The sequence below is a fragment of the Ambystoma mexicanum genome, chromosome 7p (genome assembly GCF_040938575.1).
Source record: "Ambystoma mexicanum isolate Mex_15411 chromosome 7p, UKY_AmexF1_1, whole genome shotgun sequence".
NCBI classification, from domain to species: domain Eukaryota; kingdom Metazoa; phylum Chordata; class Amphibia; order Caudata; family Ambystomatidae; genus Ambystoma; species Ambystoma mexicanum.
In genome coordinates, this window is record NC_090939.1 from 601,510,633 (window position 1) to 601,537,144 (window position 26,512).

Genomic DNA, 26,512 nt, shown 5'->3' on the forward strand with positions numbered 1-26,512 from the left:
CTACGGACTGGAGTTTTTTCCTAGATGGTTTATGGATGAATTGTGTAAATATGAGGGACTTCTATTAAGGACAATCTTTCTGTGTTTACCGAAGTGTATCCCGCTGGCAGTGTTACGCTATGAACTAGCTCTAAACTCTCTGATGTGTATGGTAATGGAAAAAAACTTTCACTCCTCAGGAAACTGGTTACAACCGCTAGAGGTACTCTATATGATCTCTTGGGTTCGGGTATACAAAGTAATACCATCACCTCTGCTCATATACTCGAACTTAAGGAAGAATGTATGAAATATCTTGAACTTCTGGGTCTTTCATTGGAATTTCTAATGTTTAACCCAACCACAGTAAAAAAATGCCTGGAATGGGGAGATTGGGATAGTACAGTGTGTGTCGTAGGGGCTACACGATTCCAAAAACAAATGGTAACACACTATAAAAAAACTGGGGAGCGTGGAACCATATCTAATCTCATTCCCCGAGAAATCGGCCAGGCACTTGTTTTCAAGATACAGGTGCATTGTCCTTCCTCCAAGAGAAATCCTATATGTTCGAAGTACCGAGTCAGGGCGGGACCAAAGATGTAGATTTTGTGAGGAATCAGGAATAGCAGAGACTTTAGAGCACTTATTGATAGACTGCTTAGTATTGAGATTACATCGGATACAGTACTTCTGCAAATTTGTTGTGCCCACGGGTCCAATCAACTTGGACACACTCTGGTGGAAAATGCTGCATGGAAAAGATAAATCTCTACAAATAGCTATTGTGGGTTATTTGAGAAATGTATGTAAATTGGGGACACAAAGGGAACAAGTGACTGGAAAAGTTGAGCAAACAAGTGCATAAGTAGAAGGTTCTATCTGCTCTTTCTTTTTGAACTGTGCTTTAGGTAATGTGATTAAGATATTTTCTTTACTCCTTTTGCACTGTAATGATTGATTGATTTGATTTTAAGCTGTGAATAAGTTCATCTTTTTAGTTAATGATGGTTAAATTGTATATATGTTATTGTTCTATTTGATATGTATTTATTTGTTATTATTTTAAGTTTTGTAAAGGTTATTAATAACCATATACAAATAAATGAATAATAGATTAACTTCTGTCCCTCTTGAAGCACCTGGTCATGGGCAGAGCATGGATGGTATGTCTGTTATGCTGCTTAATACACGGTCTCTGCCAGCTCAGGCTGCCGAAGTACACCATCTCCTATCTGAGCGTAAGCCGGATGTTCTGTGCCTGACTGAAACTTGGCTGCATGAGTGCTCGGCACCTGCACAGGCTATTCCTGTTGATTATAAAATTATTCATTGTGACCGAGCCTCCTCTACAATTGGGGGTGGGATCGCAACGTTTTTTAAGGCCAACTTTTAAGTCAGCTGCCATTCTCCCACGCGTTAGCCATGTAAACATTACTTTTGAGATTAATTCTGTCGCCGCAACTAACTTGTCATTTTTTTTTAATAATATATTGTCCTCCGGGCTCATTTACTGGGTTCTTGGAGCCTTTTTTAGATCTTGTGGCAGAGCTAAAGACTAAGTTTGCTCATTTTATTTTACTGTGATTAATGGCCATTGGGCCCCAGTTTTAGATTCTTTTTTTAACAGCTTGGTGGACTTAGACCTTCCTCAATTTGTATCTGAACCCACCCATAGGTTGGGGAATACCCTCGATCTGATTCTGGCCAAAGAAACCTTACTTACTATGCTTCCGGCTGAGCCTGTGCTGTGGTCTGACCACTACCTTTTGACCTGTATCCTTAATACGGCACTGAGGTCGTCTAGGAGCCTTCCTCCTAAGGTCTGGCAGCGCAGTTGGCGCATGGTTGATCGCCAGGCTCGTGTGTCCGTAGTTCGAGCTAAATGTGGTGTGGCTCCGATGGTCGACCTCTCTGTGATGTCCAGTGCTTTGCGAGAGGCAGCTGATGAAGTGGCCCCTTTAAGGCTAATTCAGCCGCAGAGGCTTCCATCTGAGCCTTGGTTTCGGAGCCGCTCAAATTAACTCGACTTGAGCTAAAACAAGCTAAGCGGAAATGGGGTCGTGCTTATGATCCATGATTTAGATCGCAATAGAAGGCCTGTGCAGCTGCCTATTCTGCTACCATCTTTGCTGCAAAAGGTCATATTGGGCGCAGAAAGTTGAGACAGCTCTGTGCAAACCTAAAGAACTTTTCTCTGTGGTGAAATACCTGGCACCTACAGCCAATCTTGAATCCACTGTGAGTCCCTCTCAGGAACTCTGTGATTTCCTATCTCAGTTTTTTATAACTAAAATGGTGTCTATTCAGCTAGTATATCAGCGGTGGCACTGAGATCTTCCCCTGTTAAGGACCCACTGGTTATGAACAGGGGGATGGTACACGCGGGATTGTCTCTCTTTCCAAAGTTCACTGAGTCGGAGATTTCTGGCGCTATCTGTTGTCTTAAATCAGCTGCCCTAGCTGATTCGGTCCCTCTGGCAGTATTGAAGGATATTTTTCCTGATTTACTAAGTGAGATCACGGCAGCCATATATGCCTCCATCAGATGGGCAATATTCCTCAGGAATTGAAGGCGGCGACAGTGATTCCCCTTCTCAAAAAGCCTTCTCTTGATCCGGCACTCCCCTCTAATTTCAGACCTATCTCACTTCTGCCAGCCTTTCTGAAACTCTTGGAGTCCTTGATTTCCCATCTTTTGTCATCCTTTATGGAGTCATCTGGCACTTTTGACCCTGCCCAATCCCGCTTTAGGCCGGACAAGGTACGGAAAGTGTGCTGGTGTCTGTGCAGGATGACATGGCGAGGCTGGTTGATGCAGGGGGGTGGGGGGTGGCTGCCCTGATTTTACTTGATCTGTCAGCGGCTTTCGATACCATGGACCACCCTACCCTGCTGGCTCGTCTCGCCCAGGTTGGAATCTCTGGCCAAGTATTGGCCTGGTTCACATCTTTTCTGATGGATCTATCTCAAAGGCTCTCACTTCCCCCTTCTCTCATGTTTCTGTTCCCTTGGCTGTGGGGTGCCCCAATGCTCTGCCTTGTCTCCTATCTTTTTTAACATCTACATTTGGACATTGGTGTGTCTCATCCGCTCCTTTCGGCATCAGGTGCTACTCGTATGCCGATGACACTCAGATCCTGATCCGGCTTGATCTTGATCAGGCTGAGATGTCGTTTTGCTTGCATCGGTGCCCGTCTGCCGTGGGGGACTGGATGAACCAAAATTGACTGAAGTTGAATGGAGACAAGATTGAGGTACTGGTGATGGGTTCTCCCCCTGATCCTGCACTTTGGTTGTCTTCTTTTTAGATGTCTTCCTATGGCCCGCTTCCTATTCCAGCTGCCACAGTAAGAAATCTGGGCATGGTTATTTCTTCCACTCTGGTGATGAATGCACAGGTGTCTGCTGTCTGTAAAGCCGGTCACTATCATCTTAGATTACTACAAAAGGTACTCCCCTTTCTACCTGTGGAGCTTAGGCCCCCGGTGGTAGCAGCTTTGGTTGTGAGTCGGCTGGATTACTGTAACTAATTATACTTGGCCCAGCCTAAGTAACTTGTTCAGCGCCTACAACGCCTCCAAAATCTGGCTGCACGAGTGGCCACTAGATGTCCTTATGGGGCATATATCACGCTGCTTCTACACTCTCTCCACTGGTTACCTGTGGCCCAACTTATCAAATTCAAGGCACTCTGCTTGGTCCACTGTTCCTTGATTGATGTAGGAGCAGACTATCTGCGGGCCACATTTACCCGCTACTGCCCAAACCGTACATTGCGATCTGCTTCTGCTGGCCTGCTATGCGTGCCGCCTTTCCGCCGCTCTTGCTTGGGTGGCCAGGCCTTCTCTGTGGCCACAGCTCAACTGTGGAACGATCTGCCACCCCCGCTAAAAAATCTGGCTAATCATTTTGTGTTCAGAACATCTCTGAAGACTTATTTGTTTTAGATGGAGCCTGCCAGCTGTTTTCCTCCCTTTCACTGCCATGATGCCCTCAGGTCACCGTGCGCTTTATAAATGATCTTAACATAACATAACCGGACTACCACTAGTATTCTATTTCCTGGTATACTCCCCTGCCAGGCCAAAACTCCTAACACTACTACAGACAGTACTTTGTGGTTTGGTTGGCTTCACAACTTTCAGTAAAGTCTTTAACTTTCAACAACATTTAAGATTTACACTTCCTTCTGTGAAGTCACAATACACATTGGAGCTGTTCATTCCACCGATTTGTTTGCCCCAGGCAATGTAGGTTATATTTCTCTCTTCCTTGATAACTCTTACAAGGAAGGTTTCTCTGCTGAAAAGGTCTCTTTATCACACTTGGCTTTCTTTGGCTTAGGCAATGCTTGATGGTGGGTGGCTCATCTATTGACTCTTCCTCACTCTAGGAACAATGATTGCAATTCCGCTGTTATAAAGTTATCTTATTATATTGCCAATGTGGGCTATAGGTTTGCCAAAGTATTGCCCCCTCTTTAGTTTGGGAATAGTTGTTATTGGTCTTCTTCAATGTTGCTCCCTCTTTACTTTGGCAATGCAGGATTTTATCTTATTGCAATATTGCTCAATTGTTTGCTTTGATATGAATGGTTGTAACCTTGCTTTCCTTTAAAGGGAGTATATCGCCCACTTAACCTTCTTTCATCAGTTCAGTATTCAAAATTATTACTAGCGGTCAGTGGTCGACTACGGAGCATTCAGCGGTTTCCTAATTCAGGCAAACTCGCGGTCTTTCCATACACGTCTACTCAAACTGCTGCCTCTGCTTCTTCTGTTGACTTCTGAACTCCTGCCAGCTTTGGTAGCATTCCTGCGGCCCACGCCATTTGGGAAAGGAGCCTGCCTTGCTCCTCCTGCACTCCATTGCTTGCCAGCCAGCGGAACCAGGTACATAATGAAGAGAGTCTCTCTCTCTCTCTCTCTCTTACGGGACGGCTTGTTAGTTTACCACTTCCCGCTGCGCAACCTCTGTACTTCAGAGTTTCCACTCTGAAGACCCTCTCAGGACCGAACTCCACTTCCACAACAGCGGCGGCTTCAGGGTTCTTCATTTCTCTGCTGTTGCAACTGCTTCTTACAACTCCTACTACTACTTCACCTCCTATTCAAGACCCCCTCAGATGCAGATGCCTGCATCTGAGGGGGTCTTGAATACCTAAATGTCTCGCTCAGGTGTGGGCCATTAAGATCATTTAACTGCACACTGCAATTTCATGCCTCTGAGTGTCTCTACCTCGTCCCAGTACTTCTGACATTGTGGGACTTGAAGTCCCAAATGTTCTGATCGCTTCATTTGACAAGTTCCATCTTCCACGTTACTTAATTCACTTCTTTTAGTAAACACATCTTTAGGGGAGGATTTGGCAGAGATTAATGATGGTTTAGATGTAAGGGAGAATTACTTTTATTGGAAGCCAAGGTCTCACTACTCTGTGCTCCATACATTTTCTTCCCATGCTGATTACAACAGCATTCCCTACCAACAAAACAGGTAGGTCTAAAAAGAGCAGCCTTAACTCTGACAGCAAGCCATTAAATATTCTGGCATCCTGTCAATCTCCTCTTCTAGAGAAGACAAATACAACTTCTCCAGCATGGGGTCTGGCATGGATTCACATGCTCATGAATATTCCCCGTCGTCAGGCTGGGAATCCTCGGTAAAGAAAAAATCAGTATCAGTTTCGTTTCTGATCTGTCTTTCGTAGTAGTAACCAATCACTGATCTCTGCGTCATACTGACCACAGCCAATGACTGCCCTCTACCTAAGCCCCGCCTCTGGCAGCTATCTTCAGATTTTTACCGCACGTTCAAGTGTTGGGATCCTCGTGCTATTGCTCTCGAGAATTAGTGCTATTTTTTCACATTTTTTTTTTCTCAAAAACTTCTATTTTTCGGTCAAAAGAGCCTCAAGCTCCACCGTTTCTTCATCCGATCAACGGGGACCCGTGTCGGATTCGTCTACGCCCCTCAAGGGTGAAGATTTCGTCGAGCCACGCTTTTGGAGGACTCCAGAAGTTTCTCAGGCCCATCTCGGACATGGCCCAGGAGAAGGGAAGCTTGACGCCCGGAAAGCTGTTCAGGGTCTGCCCTGGATGCCAGCTTCAGAATGTCTTTAAGGAGGACGAACACTCCTTTTGTCTTTACTGCCTACATGAGGACAAGACGCACGTGGAGAAGGACTGTGCGTTTTGCAGCAATATGTCGGAGCGGACCATGAAGGACCGCCATCAACGTCTCGCCAACTGGCTGGAAGGGAAGAGGCCGTCAGGCGAGAAGAAGAAGAAGAAGTCCGAGCGGTCTTCTAAGACCTTTGAGGACACCACGGCGACGGGGGTCCAACACAAGGCCAAGCACCGCGAGTCCGCTGGCACCGGGAGCACCGAACAGTCGGGCTCTACGGGCGCCAGGCAGGGCGCATCCTCCCCGGCACCATCAACCACGAGCCAACGCTCTGGTTCGGGTAAGAGGAAGGCTGAGCACCCGGCGAAGCTCCTGGAGAGGCCCCGGTCAAGCTCGAAGGCCCCATCGGAGGGAGAGCGAGGCAGTGACCCTCCCCCCAAGGAGAAGGCGGTGAGCGCACCTAAGGTGGTGAAAGCCTTAATCCATCCGGCCAAGGCCTCTATCGAGACAGTCCCGGCGGCCCTGGCTCAGCCTGTGGAGGCTACACCAGTGGTGGCGACCTCAGGGCTCAGAGTCTCCCTGCCACCGCAGAGGGAGTCCTCTTTTATGCCCATCGACAGGACCCCCGTGAAACCTCCGACAGAGAAGAAAAAGGGGGGGCAGGAGGTCGTCGTGGATTCGGCCTCAACCTCTGAGGAAGAGCTGATCGAAGTCTTAAGCCACGGCGTTGGCGTGGAAGAAGACCAGCCCGTTGGGAGGGACCCCGACGTAGGAGACGACGATAACGTCGAGGGTGCCGACGGGGCTCCTGACCGCCCGTCGGACTCCCCTCAACCAGTGCCGCAAGACAACTCGGCGGCCATTTTGTTGGCTATACAGTCCTTATGCTCGGAGATAAGGACGAGACTGCCGTTACCACCAGCGGAGGAACCGCTCCCGATGGGGGACCCGGAGCCAGGCCCTTCTGTGAGCCCTCCCCCTAAGAGAAGAAGGATTCATCCTCCACCTCCTTTTCAGCCATCGCGCCCTGTTCAGCCCTCCTCCTAGTCCACGACACGTGGGGATGATACGGGGACTGACACGGCCGCGACGGGTACAGACGACGAGGTTTACGATGAGGATCTGCCGTCGTCACCTCCCACCCGGGCTTCCCCGCCCGACGAGATTGGATCGTTTCACTCCATGATCGCCAGGGCATCCGAGCTTTTCCAGCTCTGCCCGGAAGAGAAGAAGAAGGAAGGTTTCCTTTATCAACGGCGCGAGGCCAAGAGGAAGACGGTCCTCTCTGTACCTCTACTGGACGATATTTGGGATGAGGGCCTCGCCCTCCTCAAGAACCCATCCACGACGCCGGCTAGAAGGGATCGGTACGAGAAGAAGTACCGGGTCCCGGACGCGGCCTCCTTGTGCCTTCGGGCACAGCCGACCCCGGACTCGGTCGTCTCCGCGGCGGCCAGGAAGAAAGCGGGGGGGGCGCGGCCTCTACGTCGACCTCCCAGCCGGACAGCGAGGGAAAGAAATTAGATACGATGGGACGCAGAGTCATCTCGTCTGCAGTGACGACGATTAAGGCGGCCAACGCCTTGGCTATCGTAGCCCGCTACGACAGGGAGTTGTGGTACAAACTGGCCCCCCTGCTGGACTTCCTACCGGACGACAAGAGGGCGGAAGCCCTAGAGATCTTGCAGGAAGGAGAGGTGGCGTCGGACCATGCCATTACGATTGCGACGGACATCGCTGACACTGGATTTCGCCAGTTGGGCAACGGCGTGTGCCTTAGGCAGCGTGGATGGCTCAAGGCTACTGACTTCCGTCAGGACGTGCAGACCAGAGTCTTGGACATGCCGTTCGACGGAAACAACCTGTTTGGGAAAACAGTGGACGATTCCCTTCAAGCCATCAAGGCAGACACGGAGACGGCCCGGGCTCTTGGGGTTCTCCAGCAACGGCGTGTCACTCGCAGTCGCGGCCATCGCCGCGACTGGCGATTTCTTCCGCCTTGGAGTTTGAGAGGACGCAGAGGAGGATTACTTTAGTCCTTTTTCTGTGTTCGCTCCGCAGCTCCGAACGCGGGACGCAACGCTGCTGGGAGTATTTAAATCCCCGCCTCCTGGCAGGTCGTTGCGTTGCAAACCCCCCCCCCCCTCATTTGTTTACTTTTCGACTCTGGGTCCTTCGCTCTTCCTCTGCACCTCGCTTTTGGAATTTCTCAGGGGTTACTCCCCTTGGATACTTTTCTCTGGGGTTCCGGCCTTTCAGAACACCGTACTTTGTTTCCCATTTCTCTTCGCCGCCTTCCCTGTGCGGCGCTAGCTGTGCCTTTTTCTCCGGCGGTCTCTCGCTCGCTCTCTCTCTCTCTCTCTCTCTCTCTCTCTCTCTCTCTCTCTCTCTCTCTCTCTCTCTCTCTCTCTCTCTCTTTCTCTCCTGTTCTCTCACCTTGCTCTTCTTGGTCCAGTCAGCGTGGGGGTTCCTTCCGTGCTCCTCCGCATTGCTTTTCTGGAACATTTTCGACCTCCACTGCAGCCTCCTCAGCTGCTGCCTTCTCCGCCTGCGCTTCAGGCCTACTGCTATTGTTGGACTTGGACATTTATTGGCCACCCTTCAGTTGCTGGAGATCCTTCGCTTCCTTCTTTTTCATCTGGGAACTACTGGCCTTCGCAGACAAGTCTTGGCACCTCTTATCAGGGTTTTTTCCCCTTTGCGGGTTTTTCCCTGCATTTTCTGGCTTGGTCCCGGGAAGGAGGTCACTGTGCCGCTGTTCTCACCCAGCGGCCACAGTGGCTTCTCTCCGTGACAAGCCCACGCACCAGAAAAAGGAGAGAGACTACCTGGCACGTCGAGGACTGCAAGAAACCATTGACTCGGAAAGCTCAGGTGAGGAGAACGTGGGTACAGGGGAAACTCAGCCAAGGGTACTTGTCAAGTCACAGATTGCAACGCCAAAGAGAATCACAATGTCAGCTGAGGAACAGGTCCACGAGCTGTGGAAGGCTTTTCAGGCTATGTCCCAGGAGCTACAAGGGGTCAAGACTGAGAATGCTTTGCTTAAACAAATGGTTGCAGCTAGGGAACCGACTCCCTCGGAATTGCCACCCATGGCGCTGTCCTCTGGGAAGTTTGATGGCTCCCCCAAGAAGGTGAAGGAGTTTCTTGAAGCAAGCCTGGTTCATTTCACATTCAGACATCGTACCTTTGCTACAGATCAGGCCCGGGTGGGTTTCCTAATATCCAACATGACTGGAAACGCTCTGTCCTGGGCCACCCCATTGGTGACTAGTGGAAACGCCATTTTGCAGGACTATTCAGGGTTTCAGAATCTTCTCAAGCAGACCTTTGAACGACCAGAGCTCTCCTTCACAGCCTGCGAAGATCTGTTGGATGTCCGGCAAGGCTCGCTAGACGTTTTATCATATATTTCCTCTTTCAAGACATTAGCAGCCGGAGCAGGATGGCCCGAGGCAGCACAGTATGCCATTTTCAGAAGAGGACTGAAGGAGGAAATTAAAGACGAGCTGGCCAGATCTCCTTGTTCTCCTACTTTCTCAGATCTTCTTTCTGCTGCACTTCATATAGAGTATCGCCTTCAAGAGAGACGAGTTGAACGTCGGAAGCAAAGGATTCCTGGCCATATCTCAGACCCCTCTGTACCCGTTCTCCCTAGTCGCTCTACTAACATCGTTACTGAAGAACCCATGCAGATCGGTGCCACCAGGTCGCCCTTGTCCGCAGCTGAAAGACGTCGCAGAAGAGAGAAAGGACTGTGTGCCTACTGCGGATCAGATCAACATTTTCTCACAGACTGTACAGAGCTGTCCAATAAGAGGTCGGGAAACGACTACCCTCGGCGTCAGTAGGGACAAGCGACCGAGGGTCTTCGAGCAATCTTCATCGTCCCTATGTCTCTCTGTCAGTGACCTCCTCTGAATCCAAGGAGGACTCCAGGCTGATGGTCATTCCAGTACAACTCAACCTCGGAAAACATCAGGTGGAGACACTGGCCCTATTAGACTGTGGCGCGGCAGGAAACTTCGTTGACACCCTGTGGGCAGACAAGGTGGGTCTCCGTAGGATTCCCCGGGCAGAAGGTCAGAAGGTGGAAGGTGTGGACGGTTCACCTTTGTCCTCAGGTCCCATCACCCATACCACTGAAGATCTCTCCTTGACGATTAACCAACATAAGGAAGTTATGAGTTTTGATATTATCAGGGCTGCCCATTTCCCCATCATATTGGGCATTACCTGGCTCTGTCGACACAATCCTCTGATCAACTGGACCGAAAATCAAATAAGTTTCAGTTCCCCTTATTGCGCAACCAACTGTTTTTCACTGGAAGGTCGAGCTGATCTGCAGCCAGTAAAGGTGTTTCCCAACAACCATGTTGGTATCCATGCTTTACCCAATTTCTGCTCTGGCTTCTCTGAGGTATTTCAGGAGTGCCTCCATGCCAGACTTCTACCCCATCGGCCAGAGGACTGCACTATCGATCTGGAGCCCAATGCCTTGGTTCCGTTTGGACGGATGTTCGCTCTCACCCAAACCGAGAGACAAGTCCTACTTGGATACCAACATGGAAAATGGTCTCATTCAACCTTCAAAGTATCCAGCAGGAGCCCCTTTGTTTTTCATTAAGAAGAGAGATTCTGCCGATCTTAGACCCTGCATCGACTACAGGGGCCTGAATACAGTGACGTTCCGTGACCGGTATCCTATGCCCCTTATCACGGACATTATTGAGGCGGTGCAAGGTGCTCGAGTTTATACCAAACTGGATCTTCGCAACGCATACCATCTGTTGCGGATTGCCAAGGGTGACGAATGGAAAACCGCGTTTCGTACTCCTCTGGGCCTATTTGAGTATAAGGTTATGCTGTTCGGTTTGGTGAACGCCCCAGCGGTGTTTCAGAGGTTTATGGACCGAATGTTCTCTGACATGCTTTCCATCTCGGTCATCATCTATTTAGATGACATCTTAGTTTTTTCCCCTAACATGAGAGAACACATAACACAAGTACGACAAGTTTTGGAGCGTCTTAAGGTGAACAATCTACTGGTCAAGGAGGAGAAATGCAGATTCGCTGTACCGTCGGTACATTATCTGGGATATGTTGTATCAGAAGGAGGGATCGCCATGGATCCTGACAAGGTACACGTTATTCTTGACTGGCCGGCCCCGACCTCCGTCCGGGAAGTCCAGAGGTTCCTGGGTCTTTCGAATTACTAAAGGAGATTCATTCCTAACTTTTCGGAGGTGGTATACCCCATCACCCCCCTACTCAAGAAGACGGCCTATCCTTTTTCCTGGTCTACTGAGGCGGAAAAGAGTTTCTGTTATCTGAAAACCCTCTTTTGCTCTGCCCCGATTCTGCAGCATCCCAACCAAACTCTTCCATTTATTCTGGAGACAGACGCCTCTGCCATAGCTGTCGGAGCAGTGTTGCTTCAGTCCTTTAACAAGGTGGAGCATCCTGTCGCCTATCTCTCCAAGACTCTTTCTCTCAGCCAACTCAACTACTCGGTTCTGGAGAAAGAATTGTTAGCAATGAAACTGGCTTGTGAGGAATGGAGGCACCTTCTCATGGGTGCCCGCCATCGGTTCCTCATTCGCACCGATCACAAGAACCTAAAGGCTTTACAGGACATGGAATGTTCAAACTCCAGGCAAGCTAGATGGGCCTACCTATTTTCGCAGTACGACTTCCAGATCACATACATCCCTGGGTCTCTCAACCGTCTGGCTGACGCTTTGTCTCGCAAGGAATCCCACTTGGAAACGGTAGCTGTCAAGTCTGAGCCATTGTTCCACAGAAATCGGATCCTAGCCATGGTGAGTTCTTTTCTTCAGGAGGTCAAGGCTGCTGTTGCGCAAGAGGCTCCTCATATCTCTTTTTCAGCTGATTCCCCTTTCCAAATCAAGGATGGTTGGGTCTTCTACAAGAAGAGGTGGTATATCCCTGAAGGGTCGTTGCGCCGGAAGATCCTTAAATGGTGTCACGACTCTCGTCTAGGCGGACACAGAAGCGGAAATGGTACGATGGAACTTATCTCGAGGTCATTTCTTTGGCCCAACATCAGGAGAGACGTGTTCAACTACGTAAAGACCTGCCCAACTTGTGCCAGAATCAAATATGCCTCGGGGAAGCCCCTAGGACTTCTCACCCAAGTGGAGATACCGACTCGCCCATGGGGACTCATCTCCACGGACTTCATAGTGGAGCTTCCTGAGTCTGAGTCATGCACATGTATCATGGTTACGGTGGACTCTCTAAGCAAGTTAGCCCTTTTTCTCCTCTTCCTGGACTTCCTTCTGCCACCAAGATGGCAGAGACATTTGCCCGAGATATCTTCAAGCTTCATGGCCTCCCCGACAAGATAATATCCGATCGAGGAAGCCAGTACATTTCCAAATTCTGGACGGCTTTGTGTTCTCGATTGGGAGTGGAAAGGGCCCTTTCCTCTGGGTTTCACCCACAGACGAACGGCCAAACGGAGCGACTCAACGCAACCTTGGAGCAGTGCTTGCGATGCTTTATTTCCCAGCGTCAAGATAATTGGGTTTCTCTACTCCCTACTGCAGAATTCGTCTACAACAACTCCAGGCACACTGCCACAGGCCTATCCCCTTTTTTTTGTACCTACGGTGTTCACCCGCGTTATCTAATGCCCGAGGTGCCCAGGTTCTCTAACTCTCCGACTGCGGAAGAGGTGCTAAGAAATGTCAAGGAGGCCAGGGACAGTGCATTGCTAAGCTTGACGGATTGTAGACAGCAGAATAAGACTGAAGCCGACAAACATCGCAGGGAAGCACCTTCATGGAAACCCGGGGACAAGGTGTGGTTGTCCACCAGATTCCTTCCCAGATGGAAAAAACCTTCTAAACTGTCTCCGCGTTTCTTGGGACCTTTCCCCATCCTCTCCAAGGTCAATCCTGTTGCCTATCGTCTAATACTCTCTCCATCTCTCAGACGCATACACCCTGTCTTTCACACCTCTCTTCTTAAGCCCTACTACTCTGATCCACATCGCCGGCCTCTCAACCGGAATCTTCCTGTCACTGCTGCCAACCAGGAGGAATACGAAGTTTCTGCCATTCGCGATTCTAGATTTCTTCGTGGCCGGTTGGAATACCTCCTGTCATGGAAGGGCTACCCGGTATCGGAGGATTTCTGGGAGCCTGCTTCTCGAATACATGCCCCTCAGCTGTTGGCTAGGTTCCATCGCTTGCACCCGGGTAAGCCCGGGTGGTTGCACTCTAGGGGGGGGCATACTGTCACTCGCAGTCGCGGCCATCGCCGCGACTGGCGATTTCTTCCGCGTTGGAGTTTGAGAGGACGCAGAGGAGGATTACTTTAGTCCTTTTTCTGTGTTCGCTCCGCAGCTCCGAACGCGGGACGCAACGCTGCCGGGAGTATTTAAATCCCCGCCTCCCGGCAGGTCGTTGCGTTGCAACCCCCCCCTCTGTTGTTTACTTTTTGACTCTGGGTCCTTCGCTCTTCCTCTGCACCTCGCTTTTGGAATTTCTCAGGGGTTACTCCCCTTGGATACTTTTCTCCGGGGTTCCGGCCTTTCAGAACACCGTACTTTGTTTTCCATTTCTCTTCGCCGCCTTCCCTGGGCGGCGCTAGCTGTGCCTTTTTCTCCGGCAGTCTCTCTCGCGCTCTCTCTCTCTCTCTCTCTCTCTCTCTCTCTCTCTCTCTCTATCTCTCTCTCTTTCTCTCCTGTTCTCTCACCTTGCTCTTCTTGGTCCAATCAGCGTGGGGGTTCCTTCCGTGCTCCTCCGCAGTGCTTTTCTGGAACATTTTCGACCTCCACTGCAGCCTCCTCAGCTGATGCCTTCTCCGCCTGCGCTTCAGGCCTACTGCTATTGTTGGACTTGGACATTTATTGGCCACCCTTCAGTTGTTGGAGATCCTTCGCTTCCTTCTTTTTCATCTAGGAACTACTGGCCTTCGCAGACAAGCCTTGGCACCTCTTATCAGGGTTTTTTCCCCTTTGCGGGTTTTTCCCTGCATTTTCTGGCTTGGTCCCGGGAAGGAGGTCACTGTGCCGCTGTTCTCACCCAGCGGCCACAGTGGCTTCTCTCCGTGACAAGCCCACGCACCAGAAAAAGGAGAGAGACTACCTGGCACGTCGAGGACTGCAAGAAACCATTGACTCGGAAAACTCAGGTGAGGAGAACGTGGGTACAGGGGGAAACTCAGCCAAGGGTACTTGTCAAGTCACACGGCGGCCGCCCTTTCGGAGCGGCGGAGGCAAACAGGGTGCCTCCAAAGGTTCCGGCGGCGGATTTTCCACCTACCGTCAAGCGGCCCGTTCGTCGTCGCAGGAAGCTTACAGGGGACGAGGCAAGTCAGGCGGACCCCGCTGTCGTCGCCAAGGAGGACAAGGCGGCAAAGCCTCGTCGAAGCAGGACTGAACCGGCCGTGGGGTTGGGCCCCCACCTAAGCACGCCGGTGGGAGGCCAGCTGGCGAGCTTCGTCAGCGTGTGGGAGTCCATCTCCACCGACCGTTGGGTGCTGGACGCTCTAGCCCAGGGTCACGCGCTCGAGTTTCTAAAGAGGTGCCCGCGCGTCCCCCCTGTGGCCAGGAAAGAACATCACGTCCCTCAACTTCTCTTGGAGGTAAAGGCGATGCTCAAGAAGGGCGCCATCGAGCTCGTCCCAAAGAGGCTTCGGGGCTCCGGAGTTTACTCAAGATACTTCCTCGTGAAGAAGAAGACGGGAGGATGGCGTCCCATCCTGGACCTACGACGACTGAACAAATTCATCAAGGCACAGAAGTTCCGGATGGTCACCCTCCAACACGTCCTGGGTCAGCTGGAGGAGGGCGATTTCCTGTCGTCGTTGGATTTGGAGGATGCCTACTTCCATATTCCCATCCTAAAGGGACACCGAAAGTTTCTCAGGTTCGTGATCCAAGGGCGTCACTATCAGTTCAGAGCCCTTCCCTTCGGACTGAGGTCGGCACCCAGGGTGTTCACCAAGTGCCTCGCACCGGTGGCGGCGCAGCTGCGCCGAGAGGGGATCCACGTCTACCCCTACCTGGACGACTGACTCATCCGAGCGAAGACAAAGGAGCTCGCCGTGGAGCACACGGCAAGGACCGTCCAACTTCTCACGGACCTGGGATTCTCCATAAACTACGCCAAGTCCCACCTGGTGCCCGCGCAAGACGCACTGTTTCTGGGAGCGAAGCTCGACACAGTGTCGCTTCTGGCCTCTCCGTCGGAGGAAAGGACGAGGGCCATCTTGGGCAAGGTGCAGCGGATGCTGGTTGCGGACGCGGCCAGAGTGAGGTCCATCAAGTCCCTCCTCGGAATGATGTCTTCTTGCATTTACCTCATCCGCCTGTGCAGGCTCCGGATGCGCCCGTTGCAGGAGTTCCTGGACGCGCGCTGGATCCAGACGACGGGCAGCTTTGAGGAGAGGATCACACTCGACGAGAGTTTCCGACGAGCGATCCGGTGGTGGGGCACCCGCGCGCATCTGACGGCGGGCATGGACTTCCAGACCACCGGCCACCAGGAGACAGTGACCACGGATGCCTCCATGGAAGGGTTGGGAGCACACACCGAAAATCTGCACGCGAGAGGCCTTTGGCTCCCCACGGAGAAGTCCCTCCATATCAACGTCCTGGAGCTCCGTGCAGTGTTTTGGGCCCTCAGGTCCTTTCTTCCATCCCTCAAGGGCAAGGTGGTGAGGATCTTCACCGACAAAACCACCACCATGTTCTACATCAGGAAACAGGGCGGAACCAGGTCCCCAGCCCTGTCCAGGGAGGCGAAGGATCTGTGGCATTGGGCCATCGCCCAAGGGATGTTTCTGGTGCCGTTTCATCTGGCAGGGATAAAAAACACCATCGCCGACTCACTCAGCAGGGAGCTGCGCTCGTGCCACGAGTGGGAACTACCACAGGATCTAGTGGAACGCCTCTTCCGACGGTGGGGCACACCCCAGATCGATCTGTTCGCGACGGCGACGAACTCCAAGTGCCGGAGGTTCGCCAGCAGGTTTCCCCAGCCGAGGAGCATGGGCGATGCTTTCTCGTTCCCCTGGGAGGGCCTGTTTCTATACGCTTTCCCTCCATTGCCATTGCTGATCCGGCTCATCAACCAGCTCAAGAGGTCACTGTGCAGGATGATCCTCGTCGCACCTGCGTGGCCGAGGTAGATATGGTTCCCGGACCTTCTGGACTTGTCAGCGTCCCCGTCAATCAAGCTGCCAGTGGACGCAGATCTTCTCTCCAGGGAAGGAGGCGCCATCCTCCATCACGACCCGAAGTCGCTGAACTTGCAGGCCTGGCTCCTGCGGCGTTAGAGTTTGGAGGATACGACATACTGGCTGACTGCAGAGAGGTTCTTGCAAAGGCCAGGGCGTCCTCAACTCTTAAATGCTACGGACACAAATGGAAGAGGTTCTCTTTCTGGTGCCAGGCACAGAAGTTTAACCCTCTACGGATTACGGCTCCCCAAGTACTGCCGTACCTACTGACGCTGGCCAAAGCTGGACTGGCGCACGCGTCCATCAAGATTCATTTTGCTGCGATCTCCTGATACACCAGAACCACGGGTCGGACGTCTTTGTGGTCTCATCCTCTGGTGAAAGAGTTCATGAAGGGACTGTTCAGATTGTTCCCACCGGTGAAGGCTCCGGCCCCGGCGTGGGAGCTCAACGTGGTGCTGACCAAGCTCATGGGACCGCCGTTCGAGCCTCTGCACTCGGCTCCGTTGAAGTTCTTATCGTGGAAAACAGCGTTTCTTGTGGCCATCACCTCCGCACGACGGGTGGGAGAGATCCAGGCCCTTTCCTGCAAGGCCCCGTACTTGGCTTTTCACGACACGACGGTAGTGCTCAGGACGCACCCCTCCTTCATGCCCAACGTGCCGTCGGACTTCCACCTCAACGAACATTGTTGTTGCCTGTTTTCTTCCCGTCGACTTCATCGCCGGCTGAAAGGACTTTGCACTCGCTGGATGTGGCTAGAGCGCTGAAGTTCTACGTGGACCGCACGAAGTGTTTTCGGAAGACGTCACAACTCTTTGTGAACTTTGGACCTGTCAATCAGGGGAAGGCTCTCTCGAAGGCTTCCATTTCCAGATGGCTCTCCGGCTGTATCATGTACTGTCATCGGTTGGCAAACCGACCGCTGCCTGGCCGTCCGAGAGCCCATTCCACCAGAGCGATCGCAGCTACCACGGCGTTCCTATCTGGTGTGCCCTTGCTGGACATCTGCAGGGCTGCTACGTGGAGGTTGACGCACACCTTCACGAAATTCTACTGCGTCGATCGGGATTCCAGGGAGGAGTCCAGGGTCGGCCAAGCAGTGCTGCGCAACCTGTTTGCCTAAGGTGAGCCTGGTGAGGAGGTAAGAATTGCTTAATGTTGAGTTTGATGTAATGCTTAATGTTGAGCCTTTGCCACCTCCCGTGGTTGTGCATGTGTGTACTGCTATGTATTCTTTATTCATGAGCATGTGAATCCATGCCTTACCCCATGCTGGAGAAGGAACAAGTTACTTACCTGTAACTTGTTCTCCAGCATGGGTCTGGCATGGATTCACATGCGAACCCTCCCGCCTACCCCTCTGCAGCTCTTCACTTGGTCATACAGCCACTTCACGTTCTACCAAATCTGAAGATGGCTGCCAGAGGCGGGGCTTAGGTAGGGGGCAGTTATTGGCTGTGGTCAGTACGACGCAGAGATCAGTGATTGGTTACTACTACGAAAGACAGATCAGAAACAAAACTGATACTGATTTTTTCTTTACCGAGGATTCCCAGCCTGACGACGGGGAATATTCATGAGCATGTGAATCCATGCCAGACCCATGCTGGAGAACAACAGTTACAGGTAAGTAACTTGTTCCTTCTTTCCCAACAGAGCCGTCCCATTCACCTGGGCCTTGCTCCTCCCAGGTGATCCTCCTGGCTAATACCACCCCCAAGGTTCGGATCAGGTAGTGGCTGCCTTCCCCAGGCCACCTGGGAGGAGACTTCAGGCATGGTTTCTGTGAGGACTCTGCAGGATTCTTCACACACAGCACTTACTGACATGTTTTCTGGCACATCTCTTTTGGTTGCCATTATTCTGTCTGGCAAATAACGCCTCCTCAACCAAAACAAATATGTGCAGACCAACTATTTAACTACAGTTTTATTCTTTTACAAATAGTTTTTAGCTCTCAATAAAAAAACACATCAATGTTAATATCATTCTATACATATTTAAAAGGACGGTATGAAAGGGTGTGCCAGAAAAAGTTGTGTGCCGTGCTTAAACAAAAATCCTCTAAATGCACAGATACAGCAAGAAGGAGTTCATCACACACAATAAATGCAGTTAAAATACATACAAATTACAATGTTACACTAAAACTGACATCAATCTCAGATAACATGCTACATTAGTAGTGCATCCACGCACATGTTTAAACCCCTTAAGGTGTTAATGATGAGGGGTCTTCTTCAGGACGCTTTCTCCCTCATGAATATGTCTCAACGAATGGTGTAAAAAACACAATTGGGTATTAGCCATTAAATTAGCAGCCAGTTCAAATCCTAGCTAGGTTTTGAATCCTCCATTGTAACCCAAATCATTGCGCGGACAACCACATCATGTTTGATTGAAATAATTGCTTTGAGAGTAATGATTTGCCTGGTTCATGATACGCCTCAATTAACACCCAACTTGTAATGAGGGCCATTGTCCCTAATCTGTGACACCACCCCACATTGGCTACAGTATAGTGAATGGCATATATAGCTCAAATTCAACTCTCCATGCCAAAAGCCATCACCCTAGAGCCCTAATAGACTCTATCCCTTATGGAGAATTCCTAAGAGCCAAACGGGCATGTAGTAATGATTTGGATTACAAAAATGAAGCTAAAAATATAAGTCAGAGATGTGTTAGACGAGGCTATTCTAAAAACATCATCTCTAAATGCTATACTAAAGCAGAGACATCTACCAGAGAATCCCTTTTTGCTAGGCAAAAGAAAACAAATGACAATAAAATCAGGCTCATCACAGGGTTTAATCATCAGTCGAAAGAAATTAAAAAGATTATGAACAAACACTGGAAGGTTTTACTCACTGATCCACATCTTAACTCAGTTCTAGATGATGCCCCCAATATTACATATCGTAAGGCTCCTACTCTTAAAACCATGTTGTCTCCTAGTATGGTAATAAACAAAGCAGCTGACAGTATGAAGATGACGAATCTAAGCAGAAATGGCTTCTATAAATGTGCTAATTGTAAAATGTGCAATCATGTGTCCAAAGTTCCTTTTACTAGCTTGAATGGCTTACGTTGGAAATGCAAACACAGAATCTCCTGTACTACAAAATTTGTAGTGTATTTCATAACATGTGCGTGTGGCTTGCACTACATAGGCTCGACTATAGGACCTTTAAAGATGCGAATTCTACAACACTATAGAGCCATTAAGAATGGAGATCTAACTCATCCACTCACTAGTCATTTCCAAGAGAAACACAATGGGGATGTGAGATACTTATCATTTTTGGGGCTGGCCCATGTACCGCCTAATAAAAGATTAGGCAATCGTGAACTGAAATTGAGGCAATTGGAAGCAACTGTGATTTGTAAATTTGATACTCTAAGATCGAAAGGCCTCAACATAGATGCTGAAATGTATGTGTTTTTACAAACATGAGTATTATAATCATTAGGTACCACTTCAAACGATCAATAAGGATGTCTTTTTAAAGTTGATGTGTATCACCTAGGCCAAATGGTCTGTTGAAAGGAACTCACTGTATTTGCTATTTTGCACATTTTTGCAGGTTGTTGCTATTGAATAAGATTACGTGGATGACATAGGAATTGCAACTTGTACATTGTTTCATCTCATAATTTTTTGATCCATGTTTAGAGATGGTTTTGGAATTTATTAGACTTACTACTTTGCACATTTCCATTGCTGCTGCTATTCAAGAATACTGTACTTAGGACATAGGAACTGTAATTTGCACACAATTTGTCTCCACCATGGGACATGGTCGAATTAGATATTCCTTATTTCCAAATTACGAATTTTCCACTTTTGCGAATTTAGCACGAGATAATCTGTGAATTAAATCTTATTGCCATTCTGCACCTTTCTGGAAGATGCATGTGTTGAACTTGGCATTACCTCGGATTGCTGACCTATGATTGTTTTTTTAAATCATCTGATGACAAAATGAAACCTACTTAGGTGTCGTAACCATTGGCAGGGACAGATTTGCTGGACCCTGCGGCATCGTGAAATGAAGGCACTTGCCCTTTAATAGGATGGTTCATGACTGCTGTAAGTGTTCTAAGGCTTGCTAGCACTCGTTCCGAGTGGAGTTTATGCCTGATTGCAGCTATTCTAGCTGCTTTCAGTCATGTTATGAAAAACAAGCACATCAGTGCAAGTTGTACACCGATTTTTGAATGAATTAATTTTTATTTTATGGGCATTACTAAACTCTACAATTTATCTGTTTACTTCATACAAACAACAGATATTAATCTGCTGAATTTAGAGATTACCTCTTTGAACGTTAACATCACATCTAGTACTATCTACATGGTAAACCAACCACTCCAAGATGGAGGGTAAGAGAACGGGCGTGTGAGAGACTTCTATTGATGCGGACACATGACTGCTAAACACGTGATGTAACAGGAATTGAAACGTTCTGTAATTGCCTTTCTTTTTAAACTCTATGGTGTTACCGGCACACTTGGATTGCAATAGTCTGAGGAAGCCTGAACAATCAGGCAGAACGTGTGACTTTTTTCCACCCGTGGGGAGAGTGACTTTTTTACAACCTTATGGCTGTCACAGGGGTGAATTCTTTCGCCTTTGTTTTTAATGATGTGCTGTGAAACGTTATAATAAAGATGTCATTTTAAAGTAGCATGGTTTTGTGTGCTGGGATCTTTTTGTACTTGCCCAATATGTGTTTTTTTTATAGTGCTACAACCGCGTAGGGGCTTGTGTGTTTTTGATATATATATATATGTATATACCTGCTAATGCAAATGGAAAAGCCTTTTTTACCCAGTGTCTCAAAGCTAGTGTTTAAGAATGGTATCAAGCACACCCATCTCTTTCAAATTACTTGAATTCTTTTGCTGTCACAGCATCCCTCCCACTCTCTGTACTCCTTTGCACCAACCCCTTGGCATCTTTCTAAAACCCAACCGAAGACACTCTCTGCTGTCCCTGGGCTGCAATTTTCTGCTGCCCTCTGTGTGTGAAGGCAAGATTTCCATGCATTTCTTTGCACATTTCAATGTTATTTTGAGTTGGGTGTGGAGGAATTAATGGACTGTGGTGATTGGCATACCTCTACATGGTGCCACAGAGATCAATGTGTATGTATATATATAAATACATTTCTGAGGCTTGTGTTATCTGCTTAGATCACATGCTGTGCATAGGCCGACATCTAGTGGAAGCTGCAGAGTATTACAGTTGTTTTTGAAACTCGAAAAGGGATGTGGACAAGGCGTGCCAGTAATACTATCCCTAGTGTGACATCCACTGTACCCATGAACCCTCACGCGTCAAGGTCCCTCAGATTGTTTGTTTTTTTCCGCCATGCTTGACAGACACATATAGCGGAGTTCCTTTCGGTGATAAGCCATTAACTTTTCACAATTACGATAGTATTTCTTTTTATCCTTTCATCGACTGCCGAAACACCACGCTGGTGAAGAAAGAAAACTGCCCGTCGGAGACCACCGCGATGGACCATTCGGCCTTGGAAGGGAGAGAGGTGTGGAGGCCATTATAGAATGCATATTCTCTTCTTCCTACACTTTGTTCGCCCAGCTAACATATCCATAACCCATAATTATGGAAAATACACCATTTAAATGTTGCCCCAAGTGTAACCGAAAATTCCCGTGGGTGGACAAACACTTAGTTTGTAATTTGTGTCTTCCAAGAGACGACGTCGAAACGTCTTGTCGAGCGTGCAGGCTCTTCAAGCCAAAGACGTTAAAGGACCGCTCCATGAAACGCTGGTACCACTACGCCAGGCAACTCGAGGCCATGGAGGTAGCGTGAACCTTTAGCGATGGGAGCGACGGCGTACTTTCGGACGGCGAGGGCAACCGTGCAGCTTCAGCTACTCAAGCGCAGACCCCCGACCCCGTAGGACAGGGCGGCGGCCATGGTGTGTGGACTACACCTGGCGGCGGCAGTACTACAAAAGCACACACCACCAAGCTCATAAGCCCCAATCGAGATTCGACAAATGAGTTGAACACTCGGCAACGTTCGACACCCCGAGAAAGGTCCACTGAGTCCCGGTCCTCTGGGCAATCTCAATCAAGATCGCCACACGACAGGATTCAACCGTCAAAGGACGGCAAAGGTGTCGCTCGAAAAACTACTTTCGAAGGTCGATCGTCCACGGATGAAGCCTCGGGTCCCACATCCGTAATTCGACGCTCGATGTCGGTTAAAGTGGCAGACCCCAAGAAGTCTGTAAACACTCCTCTGGGCCCCAGAGTGGGGAAAAGCATCACAAAAGACCTCTAAAACCCCTCATAGGGACAAGGGACAAGAGCCCTCTTAGGGAGAAGACACCACAGAAGGGAAAGCCTACATTATCCAAGGCCATAGAAAACCCTAAGGACTCTAGGCCTAAAATTATACCTCCCACTAATGAGGACTTAGGTCTTTCTCCACAATCTATTGTGATCCCAAGTTCAAAGGAATGGTCTTCCCAGGATATTGATAGGGTAATGCGAAGAATGACCTTCATGGCCAATTTTTACGAGGAAAAACCCAGATTACTTTCAGAGTTTCCAGTCCACTCCTCCCACCTCAGCCCCTTCCGGCTCTCAAGCCTCTGCCTTACCCACTCAACCACCTTCTAAAAATCCACTCCCACAGTTCCCATTTCCTTCCCAGCTGACATCTTCATTCCTTCACCAAAGTCTCACAACATTGGAAGTCCTCTTTTGACATCGACTTGAATCTCCAAAAATTCCTTACAGCCATGGCCACAACTACGGGAATCAATCAACTTAACATTCAAGAAATTCTCCCAACCTCATCCACCACTCTATCTAAAATGCTAATGTCTACTCTTTTGCTTTGCAAACTCGATTACTGCTTAAGCCTATTTCTCAGTCCCCTCTATTCCTGATCTCCCCTCAACAAAGTCCTGAACTTTTCTACTCGTGCTCTCTACAACCTCCCTCGATCCTCACCCCACATCTGCAAACCGCCCTCATGCCAGCTGGCTCTCGATACTTAATTGCACTTATTTTCTTCAAATCCATTCATGGTTTTGCCCTCCCTCTTTGTTAATAATAACTAAATGCACTCGCTCTCATGAACTCTACTTTGTTCCTCTGACCTTAGCCGTTCCATCCCCTGCACCGCCTCCGACTTCCATTCCTCCTCCTCCTTACTTGCCACACTCTAGTGGAATGCACTACTCCCTCTGGATGTCAAAACTATTCCATCTTTTGAATGCTTTAATCTCTAGTTTGTTCAAATACATTAACCATGACAGATACCCAAAACAGATTGACTTCCCCAGTTAATGCACAGTTGTCTATGGTTTCCAAACTGTCGCGGTCCATCACTCTGTGAAGTTAAACGTCAGGATTACTTAGATATATCAAAATATAATCTGCATATAAGGACACTGTTCTCTACCATAGCGGGCCAGACAAAGCTGGTTGGATTGAGATCACGCCGAATCCGCTCTGCAAAAGGTTCGACCACTAATGGCAACAACTGGGAGAGGATACCCTTGTCTGGTACCTCTCTCTAATCATAGGTATCTCCCTAGAGATATGTCCACTAACATTTAATTTAGCCACCGAATCCACATACAGCAGTTTTAGCCAACCTCAAAAAATAGGGCAGAAGCCTATGCTCTGTGGCAAAACCCAGAGAAAGGAAAGTTCCACAGAGTCAAAGCCTTTATGTGAATCCAGTCAGAACAAAGCCAGAGAGTGAGAGGTTAACATTTCCGTTGATGTTAAAGCACCAAACAATCTTCAAAGGTTATTTTATGTGCCCGTCAGACAAGAAGGTTCATACATCATGATAAAATTGGTCAATGTGAGAACCCAAAAGGCGGTTCACCTTAGCCAGTACTTTAATCTCTACATTTAGAAGACAAAAGGGATAATGGGAATAGTGGCGATCCGGTGGTTTACACTTTGTGCATGTTACCATGATCGTCACCAACCTCCAGTCTAACCGGAGTATACCCTACTCTTTGCTATCTAAAAACATACTGAATAGATGCCTTGTTGATCTTCTTTGCCAGATCCTTCCACGTCTCATTTGGGAATTCATTAAGTGCCAGTCTTTTCCCACTTTGCAACTGTGGAAAACTTCGCTCTATTTCAGTTTTTGATAGTACTGCCTGCAAGGCTTCCCTTTGTTAGTGTGACGGTCAGGCAATTGCAAGCCCCGAAAAAAGATCTCAAATGCTGGGTCATTGCTATTGCTTGAAACATCACTATCTCAATGGCGGGAGTCCATGTAAGCATAGTAGACTGCAGTGTTTTCCTTTCTATCCCTAGCAATAGCATCTTGCTCTTCTCTAATTTTCACCACTCTCTTTCTTCTTCCCCCCTTCTTTTGCCTGCCTTCTCTCTGTCTCATCCTCTAATTACCCCCCCCCCCCCCCTAGATGTTGGGCATCATCAGTGGACAACTTTTAGCCCTCTGCCCTCTTTAAGGCTTATTATCCATTTCGAGTCGGAGGACCCACTGCCTCCGATTTAGCTATGTTGGTCATCTTTTCCTGTCTTGTCCTTACAATCCTTAATGTAGCTCTGCCTCAGAGAACCTTTTTATACGCTTTGCAAAGCATAATCTGGGCTGCACACATCCTATGTTGTCCTGAAAATAATGCGCTATAGCATCTTGTGTATCTTCTACTATACCGGGATCATGTTGGTGTTATACATTCAATCCCCACATCCTATCCGGACGTGGATCCTGCATTATTGGGCAGTCATTGTCATGATTCCTGCCCCTCATGTCCCCAGCCCTCCAAGATGTCAAGCTGGAGCCAGGCCACGATCACCTACATGGCCCTCAAGGGCCTCTCCATCCCTCCAAAGACCCATTTGGAGTCAGACTTGGCGCTTGTGGCACCAGACTCACTCACTCCCATAGGATAACATTGGGGATTGGACTTGTAGTGCATTGATGGGGACAAGATGGATGCCCCCACATATTTCGGTTCCCAGAACTGCATGTGTGGTCTAGTCTTTTGGGTGTGGTTCAGCCCAGAGACACCTTGGATACCCAGAGACTATTTAAGCCACACCCAGGCTGAGAAACATGCTTTGCGTTTTCTGCACCTGCAGCGTGACACTCACCGTGTTCGGATCGGTCTCCAGTAGGCCTGCATCTTTCTTCTGCGCTCAGCTCCTGCAAAAACAAGAACACGGTTAGGGACAGCCTTACCTTGCGGCGCTTCTGCCTATCATTCATCGCTCCTTCTGTTCTGCGGGCATCTTCGGCGGTGTTATTCCCATCCCGGCACGCAGCTTCCTAAGGAAAAGGGAAAAGAACAGAAAAAAGGCATTAGTAAGCATTCTGCAAATCTTCGCTTATTTTTAAATACTGTACAAGCTTCAAACTCTTACCTGAATCCCAGCCGCTCTGGGGGAACTCTGTCTCCGGAACTTCTCATCCATCTGCAAAAGGGAAAAGACACTCCAGGTTAGCGCGGAAACATCTAGAGGCGCCGCATACCGCGCTTACCCACCGCATTTGTTCTTCATAACCGGCATCCACGCTGAAAACGTTGCGGCACCTAAAAGACACAGAAAAAGAACTCAGTTCATTGCAAATACGAAAGGGGTGCATCGCGCATCGCGCTCTCAAACACCTTCAGTGCTACTCATCTCAGCAGCACACAGCCATCCCCGGACTCCGGCCATCATCTAAGGAAGGAAAGGAACGAAGTTGGAGAACTGTTCAAAAGACTCATTATGCTTACCTGTCGGACTCTTGCCAGTGAAGTAACTAGGCAGCAACGAGCCTGCATCAATCAACGCGCCCCTGCGCTGAAAGCAGGACGGAGAGCACACTATCCAAGAAAACAAGGTGAGCTGTGGATCGAAGGGAAGGGTTGGAACCCGGAGAAGAAGGGGTTCAAGCACACAGAGACAATAGGGAGTTAAACTCTACCAATCCTGTGTTTCAGGCCCAGTCTCCAGTCGAATAGACTCCAGGGAAGGGTTTGAGGTCGTAAGAGGTCAGAACAGGCTGAGTGACGACCCCGTGGATACCAGGTGAGCGTTACAGTCATCAATAGGGAATGGTCTGATATTCCTTGAACAAGGTAAGCTACCCCCTTTCTGCTTTACTAATCGGTTCTTGGGTGAAATAAGTAATTGATTCTAGATCCAG

General features: G+C 49.1%; 1 protein-coding gene across 2 annotated transcripts in view; it reads left to right on the forward strand.

Moving 5' to 3' along the window:
- NIPA1 (NIPA magnesium transporter 1) overlaps positions 1 to 26,512 on the forward strand; it is a 359,202-nt gene that overhangs the window by 124,812 nt on the left and 207,878 nt on the right. The window lies entirely within an intron of this gene.